Source organism: Lethenteron reissneri, chromosome 9, assembly GCF_015708825.2.
Source record: "Lethenteron reissneri isolate LAM-NWPU_2019-01 chromosome 9, ASM1570882v1, whole genome shotgun sequence".
Taxonomy (NCBI): domain Eukaryota; kingdom Metazoa; phylum Chordata; class Hyperoartia; order Petromyzontiformes; family Petromyzontidae; genus Lethenteron; species Lethenteron reissneri.
The window spans coordinates 3,511,733-3,524,381 of record NC_083787.1 but is presented as its reverse complement, the minus strand read 5'-3'; the positions used below and the strand labels follow the sequence as shown (position 1 = coordinate 3,524,381).

Here is a 12,649-nt window from a genome sequence, read left to right as displayed (position 1 = left end):
CTGATGTCATTTGATTGTTTCTTTTTTGCATCAACGTGGCCGAAGGTTTCAATAGCTTGAAATGAACCCCAAAAGGATAATTGTCGTTTGACCAGTAACACCAAATTCTCATCACTCAATTCATTCCGAAATTAATTTCACCGGCATTAGATGTAATTGGATTTAATTGCAAAGAAGCTTACAAGGCAAGTGCTTACACATCGAAGTGTGAAAGTGCGTCTGGAGATGCATCTGTTAGCACACTGAGCTATGGACCCGGCGACCCAAGTTCGATTCCCGCTCAAGGCCAACAACAATGACGATCATCTGAAGCGGTCCTGGGCCTCCCCCCTAGGTCGACTCAGCCTCAAATTGGTACCTGGTGCGGTGTTTAAACATTACCACTGGAGAGACAAAGGCGGCCGGGCGTGGTGCTGGCCACCCACCCTCTTATGTGAAGGCCTTCATACGTCCTCGGTAACAGCACTAGCCCTAACAGTCTGGTAAAGGCTTTATGGGGGATCTTTGTCTTTGCAGACATCTGAGACTGAAAATAAACTTTTGAAACGACAAACAATTCTAGGGGGTCAAACGTCATCTTTTTTTTACATCAGCCTCCAGAAAATTCTACAGGGACACAAGTTATCAAATTTTATAAACTTCATAGCAGGGCATCCTACGTAAAATATTGTTATAAACTGAAAAAATAAAATGCAATAAATCCAAACACTGCCATTAGAGATTATTGTTGTTGTTTTTACCGTTATTACTCGTGTTATTTCTGTGCAGGGCAGATCTCTTAAGTATTTTTCCTCTTGATATTACAAAAAAAAAGTAATCCCCCATGAATTGTGTATGGGTAAGTGGCTATCCAAAATACTGTTTCGCTTGAAAGGGGGCCGGGAAATGAGTTCTATACACAGGACTGGACAATGCAGTATTACTTTTTTTATCCGGAGTTATTTCCCTGCGAGCGTGCACGAGAGCGCTCGTGTGCGCGCGTGAGAGTCCGTACGCGGGCAAGTGCATGCGTGCGTGCAACGCCCACTGTATGTGGATCATCCGAGCGTCAGCACGGCCAGACGACAAGGCCAGGACACCAGTAAACACTCGTTCTTTCTCGTTTCATTTCCTCGTGTAGCCTCGGCACTACCCCTGACCTCCACGCACCCCTACCCCTCCCCGTTTATTTTTTGACAGAGTCATGAAATTCTCATTCAGTCCTCTATAACCCTTGTACATTCACACACACACACAAATAAATATATACAATGTTCGATAAGGTGTTTGCAAATATTTTTTTCATTTTGCATGCGTGAGAGAAAAAAATGCTGGGCAAGCCGGGCATAACCCATGCATATATTACACACAGATTGACATGAATCTACTTGCTGTACTTCCTCCTCGCTGCTTTATGGGCGCGTGTCTCAGGCGCGTGACTTGTGCGCGAACCACCAACCCTTCCTCAAAGTCTACTGATTAAAGATGTGAGTCACAACACCCTGGGGGGGGAAAAAGCTGCCTCAATACGTTACCAAGACAGACATAGAGGGAACTCAAAGCAGCACAGCTTCTTCACAGAGGCGAGCACTTACTACGATCCTGGCTTGCAAAGCCACCCTTAGGGTGTCACTTATTATTGCTACTACTGTGACTACTACTGTTGTTCTGCCAATCTCTGAACATAATCTTGTTTTTGCCCGCTGCGTGAAGAGAAAAAGCATCCACGGCGTATTATGCGGTGAATGTTCATTCAATGGCTTATTTCTTGCGAGTGGTGGGATGGGTGAGGCTTTAATTTACATGCTATATTTATTTGTGAGCCAAACGGCAGCCATAACAAAAAAAAGACTTTAGCAGATCACGAGTGCCAACATCCTTCAGGCTTTTGGAAATCGTGTCTGAAGTTGCACATTCTCACTGCGATCTCCGAGCTGTCAACCTCACCACGTCGTCAAAATCCTCCGCACCACCGCCGTTTTGTGCGTCAGAATGTCCCCCCCCGCCTCTCTCGCTCTCTCTCTCCTCGGCCCTAATTTCCTCAAGTGACAAAACACGGCAGACACACCCATCGGAGCAGCGGACACTGAACAAATTGTGCTCGATGTGGCCCTCCGCTGAATGGACATCTGTTACTCTGAAACGGGGCATGAATAGATGTGGCAATTACCCAGTGAGAAAGGGGACAATCTATTGGGTACAAATTCTACAGAACCCTTGCAATCTTTTGTGTTGAAATAAGAGGGCGAAAAAGATTACAACCGTAACTATTTCAATGGCTATAGTTTTTGTTTTGTTTATTATAGTCATGGACAAAATGTAACAAAAATATATATAATCTCATGATAATTTAACAACACGAAGTATATACTCACCTCTGCTATTCATGGTTTATGCTGTGCGTAATATATCGAGTTTGTTCCCAAGCTCACGTGAGGAATGGGGAATGTCATCACCAATATACGTCCTAAGCCAGGGGGTGAACATTTAACATTTCTATGACAGAGGACAGGTCGTCCATAAGATGAGCACTGCTGAGCTTCATTATGTGATTTAACAAATGATTTAGGGTGGTGCGGCATTAAGAATTTTGTCAGGCAATGGTCCTTCTTTAGAGCACATAGAGAGGCCATGTGCTGTAAAAAAAAAATATCGCCATTGCCAGATATGTCATTTATTATATATTGTTTTCGCAGTGTTATTGACAAATGCTTTTTTACACGGTGATGGTCATGTTTCCAGGGATGATGGACTGATTTGATCTTTGAACTCAGGCTCTCACGAATGTGAAGTTAGGAGGAGCTGTTGCTCTACAAACTCTGCGTGCAGATGATGCCATTCACGCGCACAGAGTGTTGTGCTTTTTGGCGTGCAGCAATTTAGCCTGATGGCGATTTGATCAATTGTCGTTATCCACATTCATGATCCGATTCAAAAGATATATTTTTATTTTCATATGTTAGTGACTCTAGCGGACTCCAGAGGCTGCAGGGGTCACATTAAGCCAATACATCCAAATTTTACACAATGAATGTCATACAATTTTTACGAATGCAATTCGATGCACGTATCACGAGATAGATACTCGCTATTATTCACAAAATAGATATATCGTGACGCTTATTTATTTGTTTGTTTATTGTATGCTGTATAGATGAAAATCTGCTTCAACAACTGGAATTGAATAGGACAGAAAAGCACTCACCCCAAATCGTTTACTCTTGAGGTTTCCCTGCCTCTTGATGTTCATCAGAATTTAGCACAATAACGCTCGCAATCTTAATTGCACTGATTTCTGCGTGAGAAATGTTAAACTGAAACATGTATTTAATGTTTATTTTTTATTCAGCAATAAGACACCGCAGTTATTAAAACATTATCGCCCTGCAATGAGAAATGTGCGTCTTTGTTCAGTGATTTGTTCCAATATGTTTAACCACATGTTTTACGATAATGGTGTTATTTCCTCACAATATTGTTTGAGACATCTTCATGTTTTCCTTTCAAATAAGTGCAATGTAGTTGCTTTACAATGCCTTAATAGGACTCTAAAACAACTCCAGTTAACGCTGTTAACTTCCGTACAAAAACAACACCCATTATAATCGTCGCAGCGCATTCGTGTGTTGCTTTTTGTCGTCTCCAAAATTAATCTCAGACACAAGATTACTTCGGTTATTCTGTAGTCCATCAAATGCGACGCTTGCGCAATGCAGCAACGGCAACCGTTCAATGCATGCCGTGGTTTTACCTAAAAAAGCGCCGTCTTGTGCGTGTTTGCCGTATGAGGAACTGCTTGCGAGGAGACGGCACACAAGTCGGAATGTGTTGGAGTTGCATTATGACACAATGAAAGAGTGTCGAAAGATAGAATTTGCTAACCTCAGTGTAATCCTGTCTCTCTTTTTTTTGTTGCGGTTGCAAACTCCGTGAGCGTGCATCCTGTTGACCCGTGGATGTTGCGCCGCGCTATGAACCCAGCGACTGGGATTCAGGTCCCAGCTATTAAGGTCTCTCTGTCTCTGGCCTGACCCTTGCCGCAACCAACTCAGCCTGAAATGAACAGCTGATGCAGGTGAGGTGCAGCCAGATGCCAGCCCTCGGGAGACAAAGGTGGTGAGGTATGCACGGCAGAGGGCCATCACCCCCTTTCATTGAGCACCATTCCAGCCTTAATAGACGCTCGCTCACGGCACCTGACTTTTTGACGGCTAAAAAGCTCGTGTAGGTCCGCTTTTTTGTTGTCGTTATCGTCCATTCGTTTGTTTTGCTCGCTCAGTGACAACAAACGCGCGCGCGTGCGTGCGAATGAGTGAAACGTCACTTTGAAATCCTCCGACGTTTCGTTTAAAAACAGAAGACCCCCCCCACCCATTACCACCCCAAAACAAACGACGCCGCCCGATTTTTGGTCACAGCCCGCGGGCAAAAAAAAAAACAGACGCCAAGCAGTCGCGAGGACAGCGCGACCGCCAGGCAAAACAGAACGGAGTCCGCGGAATAACGCGCGAGCGCGGCACGTGTCGCCACAGCCGGTGCCGGCTCCCCCCGCGATTCACGGCGACAGCCTGGGGCCGACGTGCAGCGGCGCGCGCGCAAAGGGGAGGGAGGACGCGGCGAGGATCGACGAAAAGAGTCAGCCCCCCCCCCCCGGAGTGGTGGGCTCCGCACGCCGCCCGCGACAGAAGCCGAGCCGAGTGACGGGCCCTGCTCGCCTCTCGTCTTGGAGGGCTGAGCCGCGGCCGCGCGGGGGGGTTCCAGAGGCGCGAATGATCACGGCGATGGACATTGGGGATTAATGCGAATCGGCATCTTTGAAAAGCGGACGAAAAAATTTTGTTGGAAAACAAACGCCCCCGACAGGTTTTTTTTTCAAGAGGACCTGTCACGCCAATGTGTCCGCGCAAGATGGCAAAGCAGTGATTTGCGAACAATGTGCGCTATGAAAACGTGGGGTTGTCCTGTCAGAGCGACGACTGCGCATTTTGAGATGGATTTGTAAGCAGCTGTCAATCTGCAGCTGAGCACGTTAATGCCGTAAAATGCACCGTGACTCGTACAATTGAACTTATAGACGTTTTTCAATCCGAATCGATCCCGCTTTAATATGGGCCGAAATGCTCACGAGCGTACACGTTTTCACTCGCCGGGTGCCTCTGGACGAAGTCTATTGGAGATGTTGGCACGCTGAATGAGACAACTCATCGCCTTGCTTTCGTCAGCCAGGCACACAGCGTGCGAGCTGACACTCGAGAAGAGAATGTTTATGGTAAACACATTTATTGGACAGCAGCCACTGAACGACATCCCCCTAAAACAGACGACAATGCACGTCGCTCTCACCTATATCCTGAGGACACATCGCGGTCCCTGGAGAGAGACAGTTAATAACTTTAGTTACTAAAACAGAGTCCTTCTCCCCTCCCCCGCCGAGTTAAAATTTAAAGCCGGGAGCACATATTGATCGCGAAAACTCAATTCGGTTTTGGCGATACAAATCAAAACAATAAAAATGTGAAGCTAAGTGGTGATAATTCACACGCAGTATATACCAGAGCGGAATACGTATATATCGTTTTTTTTATTCGCCTTCCTGAAGAGTGAAAAAGGCCGCAGTAGCTGCAACAAAGTGATTGAAATATCAGCCATAAGCTTTGGCTCTTTGTGTTGCGATTTCACGGCAAAAGGAGATATCGGTGTTTGCCTGTCGCACGTTTGTTGACGTTGCAAATACCACAAGGCCCTTCGAACGTCCCGGTGGCGTTCAAGAAAAGGGCCGAGATTCGCCACTGCTCCCAACATACGAAAGCCATGCAGGATTGCATTAATGCTGTGTAGACATCTGCCAAAACAATTGGGCCAAAAAAAGAGTCATGTCTGACTCACAGACCAGCCATCCAGCCGTTCCTCTGTGCAGTCAGCCAGCAAAATAGACCGTTCAGCCAGCCACATAGACAAGCAGGCACATTCAAACATGAGTACATGAGAATTTGCGATGTCTGTAACAGAAGTGACATGGTACCCGTAAGATTCGGATAAGGCCACGGGCATTCGATTCTATTAATAATCGTGTTGTTTTATATACTGCTGTGCCAATGCATGGTGAATCGTTTGTCAAAAAAAAATGCATGTATTATGGATACATGAGTATATTACATACGATGACACGTGGCTCAGAAACGTGGACATTGGCAGAGAAAATAGACCAAAACTGCTTGCAATTCGACTCAGGAGGAGGAACACGTTCATTAGGGAGCCAACACAGATTTGAGGCGTCGTATTAAGTGGGCCTGGGCAGGACGCGTCGCTAGAAGGGGCGATGTTCGGTGGCTGCTGCGAGCAGGGAACAATCCCGTGATCACGCCCACAGAGGAGATGAAGCGACGACACCGCACCTTGTACGGGCACCAAATGAATTGTTGCATCGCAGGGCTGTGAGAGATGGCAACGGCTTGGCGAGACCTTCATCCAAGCAGTGGATAGCTCACGGCCAGTGACGATTATGACATCCTATCGCATACACTGTGTACATTGAGAGATCGGTGTGAGGTGGGTGGCATCATATTTGGGAACGGTGTCTGCTCTTGGGCTTCAGCTGGAGGAGGCAACAGACGGTACCCGCTGCTTTTCCACGGTCAGGCGATGCCGCGTGGAGGTGGATCGAGAAACTGGAACGCTATGCCAGTAACCTCCTCATCAGCATTCGCCATCAGACAGACAGGCATCTTTGAGCCCACACAGTTTTCCAGGAGAACAAATAATCTTGAGGCTCACATTTTGTGAGGGAGCAGCATTATTATTATGATTATCATGCGTTGCCTTCACACTCTAATCATACATTAATCTGACTGTATGTGATGCTGGAAACTTGAAAACCAGAGGTACTGTTTGTTGTGTTGCAAACTGAAGTCATGAGCCACCCGGCACTGTTGGGCATCCCATATTTATCAAAAGCAATTCTTGACTCGAAATGAATTATTGAATGAATGAATGCATTAGTTTATTTATGTGTGATTTCAAACAAATATTTAAACCCATATCCATGTGCACAACAGATGTTAGCCGCAGACAGCAAGGAAATTACTTTACTGGCTGGAACTGTTTTTTTGTTATGCTGGTTTTGTCCACAGGGAAAAATATATATATATATATATATATCTGTGATGCAATATCCCATATGGTTATATATGGCATATGAATTATTTACACATGCATTCGTTTCCAAACGTTTTTTGTGTCTTAATAAATATTTTTTTATCATAGCCGGCCACATCGCCAAGCTATTCGAACACATATGGACCTTGGAGGAAAAAGATTTGAAAAAAACTGGTCATAAACAACTGCTTCTGAAAAACCCTAAATGTCAAGCAGAGAAAGCACGAACAAAGCAAAAACACGACGAACTGGGAGGCTTTTAGAAAAGTACTCTAGATATAAATCTGAAGTATAAAGAAAACATCCCCTTCCTCTGAAGAGCTTTACATTATATTATTATATTCATTACTTTTGATCTCACGGCATACATTATGCCAATAGATCGACGTGCTTCAGAGGACATGAAAGTTCCTCACGAGAAAAAAAAACAAGCGGTACACTGGACTGAAGTGTAAAATCAACCACAGATTTGAAGAACAGCAGAACTGTCCCCCCCGACGTATGGAATCCCGATGACGCTGCCAATTTCCCGATGTTTATGCACACGCGGTGAGAGTATGAGCCAATTCAAACTGCGAGGAATTGTTTCGAGTGAAACATGTGCACGCATTGCATATGTTTAAGTAGCGGCATACTAATCGTGTTTTAGCATTGACTTCTCTATTTTAATACTTGTTTCGTTATTTGTTGTCGTAGTTGTAAGGAATCAAAGTCGTGAACCATATTTAGCAAAATGTCAGCAACATCATTTTGCAAGCATTGCTCTGAGTTGAAAACTTTTCAAACTTTTCACAAAATTCCCATTTATAACATATATATATATAAAGCTCAGACATCTGACCTCCAAAGTAACCGCCTCACAAGTGCCCAGCTGTGTTCAGTCCCTTCTTAATGGAGTGGAAACTTGTTCGTGTTGCCTCTCTTCCCCTGCCCCCTCATGGCCAAACCGTAATACTGCAACAATCCAATCGGGGGGGGTACGGGGGGGGGGATATCACTTTTCGGTGGGGCAAAGTGTGGGTCGGCTACAGCTCACGCCAACCCATTCTGGACAGACGAGAACAGGGTGGACTTCAACGTCCTGCGAAAATCAGCCTCTGGCCGCCAGGGTCAGAGAACGCAGGTTCATCTTTAACTCGGAAGCGCAGCAGTGGATGATGCTCACTCGTTTGCCTATCCATTGCCCGTGAGTGGGCAGCGCCTGTTGGGCCGCTGGCTATTAAATGCCAATGCCCTTTTGTTTGTTTGTAAGTCGCGACCGCCCAAACACAACCGTGAGCCTGGCGTGTCCGAGGCCAGGTCTCACGACGCACAGTGTAGCACTCGCACGTATGCCCCCCCCGCCCACCCATCATAACGCAAGCGCCAACAAACGCAACTCAGACGGCTGCTGGACCGCGTGTCGCTGCGCTACCGGCTACAACGTAGCCTCAACACAACGGGTGATGCACGAGTCGCTACACTTACAAAGAAATAAAACCCATTGGCCCCTGTTGTTGAGCCTTGTTTGTTACACTAGATGTCCACACGAACGCCCTCCTGCTGGAACACCACATACCGCAATATGGCACGGGCTATGCTCTATCAGGGCACACAGAATAGCTCGAATTATGCGACGCAAACATGCCATGTGCATAACCGCATGCGCACAAATGATGCACGATGAATGATTTCCCGACGCGTTAAACCCGCGACCCACATTTTTCGCGCGCGCCGCAGATGCATTTCCCTCGCCTTGCACTTTCATGTCGCCCTCGGAAATGTGCACATCAAATGCATTAATTGGGTACCAATTAAGCGAAGCCAGCCTCGTAATTAGCGGCTACGAAGTTGAGCGGGTTGCAAGGTGGGCGTGCAATTCGAGCGAGGACCTGCTGCTCAAGGAGAACGGATCTCGCCGGGACGCCTCGACCCACCGGTGGGCGTTTAGGCAAGCTGACGGATTTCTGTCGACAGCTCCATCCACTATTTATCTGCCCAAAGACCGGCCCTCTTAGCAGGCCGATACACTAATGGCCAACGCTATTCACTATTTATTCGCCCACTTCGCGAGCGGCTCATCGTGAGGCGTTCTCGTCCCGTGCCACGCAAAGTCCAATCGGACAAGCATCAGTAACCCATTCGCCCAGAGTCACATGCACACTCAGCGTAAATGTAATTTAATGCCAGAGATGTGAGATTGTATTTTTTAACCCCTTCCCCTTTCCGATTGCAAGCTCGGAAAATGTTTCCACCACAACACAGCCAGCCGCCGTGCTCTTTGAAGGGAAATGTATGACTTATTTCACTGGCTCAATTAAATTGTCGAGCCGACTTGGACGAGAAGGCGAGCACGGCTGGACTCAGTATCCAGACCGACCCAGTTTGATTCCTATATTGAGGTGATACAAAAATATCGACAGATTTCCTCAACCACCATGTCTCTTCCCAATCACCTTTTACGATCAACTGCTACTCAAGAGGATCACCTCCTCCACGGTTACCTGGGCACATGGAGCAGAGCACACACCTTCATTGCGTTATAAGAAAACGTGCTGAATTGTCCCAAATAATTCTTGACTGTAATTCACTTAACTCACTGATAGGTCAGTTGCACGACTACACTGCAATTCAATTGTCGTTTTTGTTTCGTTGTAGTCTTTATTCTAGATGGTGCGTTTGTTTGTTTGTTTATTTGCATGTCCACGTTACATTTGCCAGATTTGGCAACACAATGTGCCTTTACAGTCAACGCAAAGCTGCCATAGGCTGGAGAGATAGAGGACACGATCGGATACTCGCATCGTGCGCCGCTAGGCAATGCCCTAGTAAAACGTGTGGGGAACAGACGCCTTCCACGCCTTATCTCCTCCCCCGACATGAATCTTTGCCTGTGGTTTTGCTGATATCCTGCAGGGATTAATCTCGGGGGCTTACGCAGCCCACGTGTGAACCGACTGCCTTTACCTTCGTTGCCACTAGGGCAGACTCAAACACGGTAATAATCTACTGCGAGCTAATAACGTTGATTTTTCATGAACCACGTGGGACCCAAGCTTGTCCTAATTGTATCCGCCGCTCTCTGTGGGGCATTGCTTCCAACATGAGTGTGTGACGATCACGGTTTTGTTTGTTTTCTGTGGAACTAGGTGAAGTAACTGGCGGTTATTATCGAGCAATTTTATGTTTTAAGATTGTATTGTTTTTCTTTGAACTTCTCGACAAAATAATGGTCCTCCGCTGAGAGCCAGCACAGTTTAGTAGTTTTGTTGTGTCAAGCTTAAACAGCGTAATTAAAATTACATAGGTATAATACGGATTAAAAGTCGTCACATCAAATTATGAATCGTTGCATTTGGTGATTTTGGGATTTTAAATTAAGTCCCACCCATACCCACGCCAATTATCCCACTTATAAAAGGGCTGTACAATTTAAGTGCCCGTGTAATGCGGACCTTATAATCGTGTCAAACAATAAAGAGGGCTCAAACAATTATTGTCAACACGATCACATCTCACACGGTGGGTGCACACCCTGTGGCCATTACGACTTACTTGCTTACTGTACACCAACAAGCCCAGGTGAAGAGTGTACACACACATACCCACGTACACTTGTCGTGAAGATGTAATTGATAACCCGTGGCGATTGTGAAGCATAATTATGCACTTGGGCATTCTAACTTGACCCGAGGTGGTTTACAAGCCATGAACTCTGAGACCGAGGAGCTCATTGAGGTGTGCGCCTGATGGATTCACTCATATCACACGTGGACAGTTTCCAAATATCATCCTAGATTTCACACATTTGTTCTATAATACCGCAAAATTGATTAATTAGCTGTCAACTAAACATTTTCAGGGGTGGGTTTTCTTGTTGTTGTTGTTGAATAAAAATGACTTCAGGTGCAAAACGATATTGATTTGCTGTTAAATGGCGTATTTGGGCTGTTTACTCAATTCAATTGAAAGCTTTTAGTATGCAGCGTATCACGCCGTCAGAATTTAGTGTAACAAAAAAAAACTTGGGGAGAAATGATTGCCTCGATTTGAAAAACATAAATTACCATTTCAAATGCCGGCGATATTGTATACGATGATGGAGAAATTGCTCAGATTGTTTTTTTTTGCCTCATTAATCAATGATTGCAATTTATTTTTAACCCCTCTCTTATTTCAATCGCTTCTCACTTTGCCGGCTCTGAAGAAAAGCAGCTCATGCAGAGAACAAATCATGAGAACAGCCCATTATTTGGACCCCCAAAGGCAGCTACGCCGCCCATGGATGTTTGCAGGCTTCTCACATACAACACTGCGAACGGACGCAGGGGGTATTTAAATACAGTGAACACAGAGCATTCATAAACAAAGAAAAAGATCCCCCGGATAGCCTTAACAGACTGTTGGGGCAAGTGCTGTTTGCGAGCGCTTATGAGAGGCCGGCACGGCACACAACGGGGTGGGGTGGCCAGCACCACGCCCGACCGCCTTTGTCTCCCCTAGTGGCGATGTTCACACATCGCACCGGGTACTCGTTTGAGGCTGAGTCGACCTAGAGGAGGCCCAGCACCGGTTCCGATAATCGTCACTTGGTGTTGGCCGTGAGTGGGAATCGAACTCGTCGCCACGTTCGTAGCGCTAACCGCTACACTACCGCTCCCCTACATACACACGTACACCTACCCATGCATATGCGCACACGCGCACACAAACATCATCAGAAGGCACAAGCACGCAAATCTAAAGAAGGAGATTTGGTAACGCGCGCACACAACAACAAGCAATGCCACACAAACTGGCACCCAGGCACTTATGCATAGACAAGCATTCGGATTGACAGTCGGATTTCACAGCATGGGTTGGCACGAAGCTTAAAGAAAAAAAAACCCACACACACACACACAACTCTCCATCACGGAGCAAAACAACAACAACAACCGCCGCCCGCCACTAAGTGGCGAATACGTCATTCACGGCGCTTGTGCCAGGCTAGGTGCACCTTAAGGTGCGCAAACGCACGCACACACGCACAGCGGATAGGGACAATTGTCTCGGAACATCCAGAACGTCGGCTGCATCACCAGCCGCGAGCGCATCAATTGGAGGCAGATGTTGGCACGCGTCTATCCGCACAACTTACCCCTCGGAGAGCAGAGACACCGAGCCGGAGAGGCGAGTAGCAGAGACTGAGGCGCTGTGGCGAAGAGCGGTGCAGGATGAGATGCGATGAGCTTCAGGCACCCAACCCCCCCACCACCCACTACCGCGCAAGCGCCTCGCTCCCTGTTTGCCCGTGCGTTCAGTTATACGAGCTCACGTGTGTCTCTTCCTCTCGTGCTTCTGTCAGTCCTTCCCTTCTTCCTTCCTTCCTTCCCTTCTTCCTTCTCGACGATCAGAGCGAGCGCTTTATCCCAAGTCACTCCACCGCCCCCTCGCCGCAAAGCGCTCGGACGAAATCTTCTTGCGCTTTAACAATTCAACGAAGCCTTACTGACCCATTGCGGCTGATTGTGTTTATCTCGATGCACACACATAC

General features: G+C 46.7%; 1 protein-coding gene across 1 annotated transcript in view; it reads right to left on the bottom strand.

Annotated features, from left to right (window-relative positions):
- The window catches only part of LOC133340435 (cadherin-7-like), a 124,797-nt gene extending 112,396 nt beyond the window's left edge, over nucleotides 1–12,401 (bottom strand). Inside the window, exon 1 of the mRNA XM_061548660.1 lies at nucleotides 12,254–12,401. The gene's annotated coding sequence lies outside the window, so the exon portion shown is untranslated. The remainder of the gene's footprint in view (nucleotides 1–12,253) is intronic.
- Nucleotides 12,402–12,649: the final 248 nt, after the last annotated feature.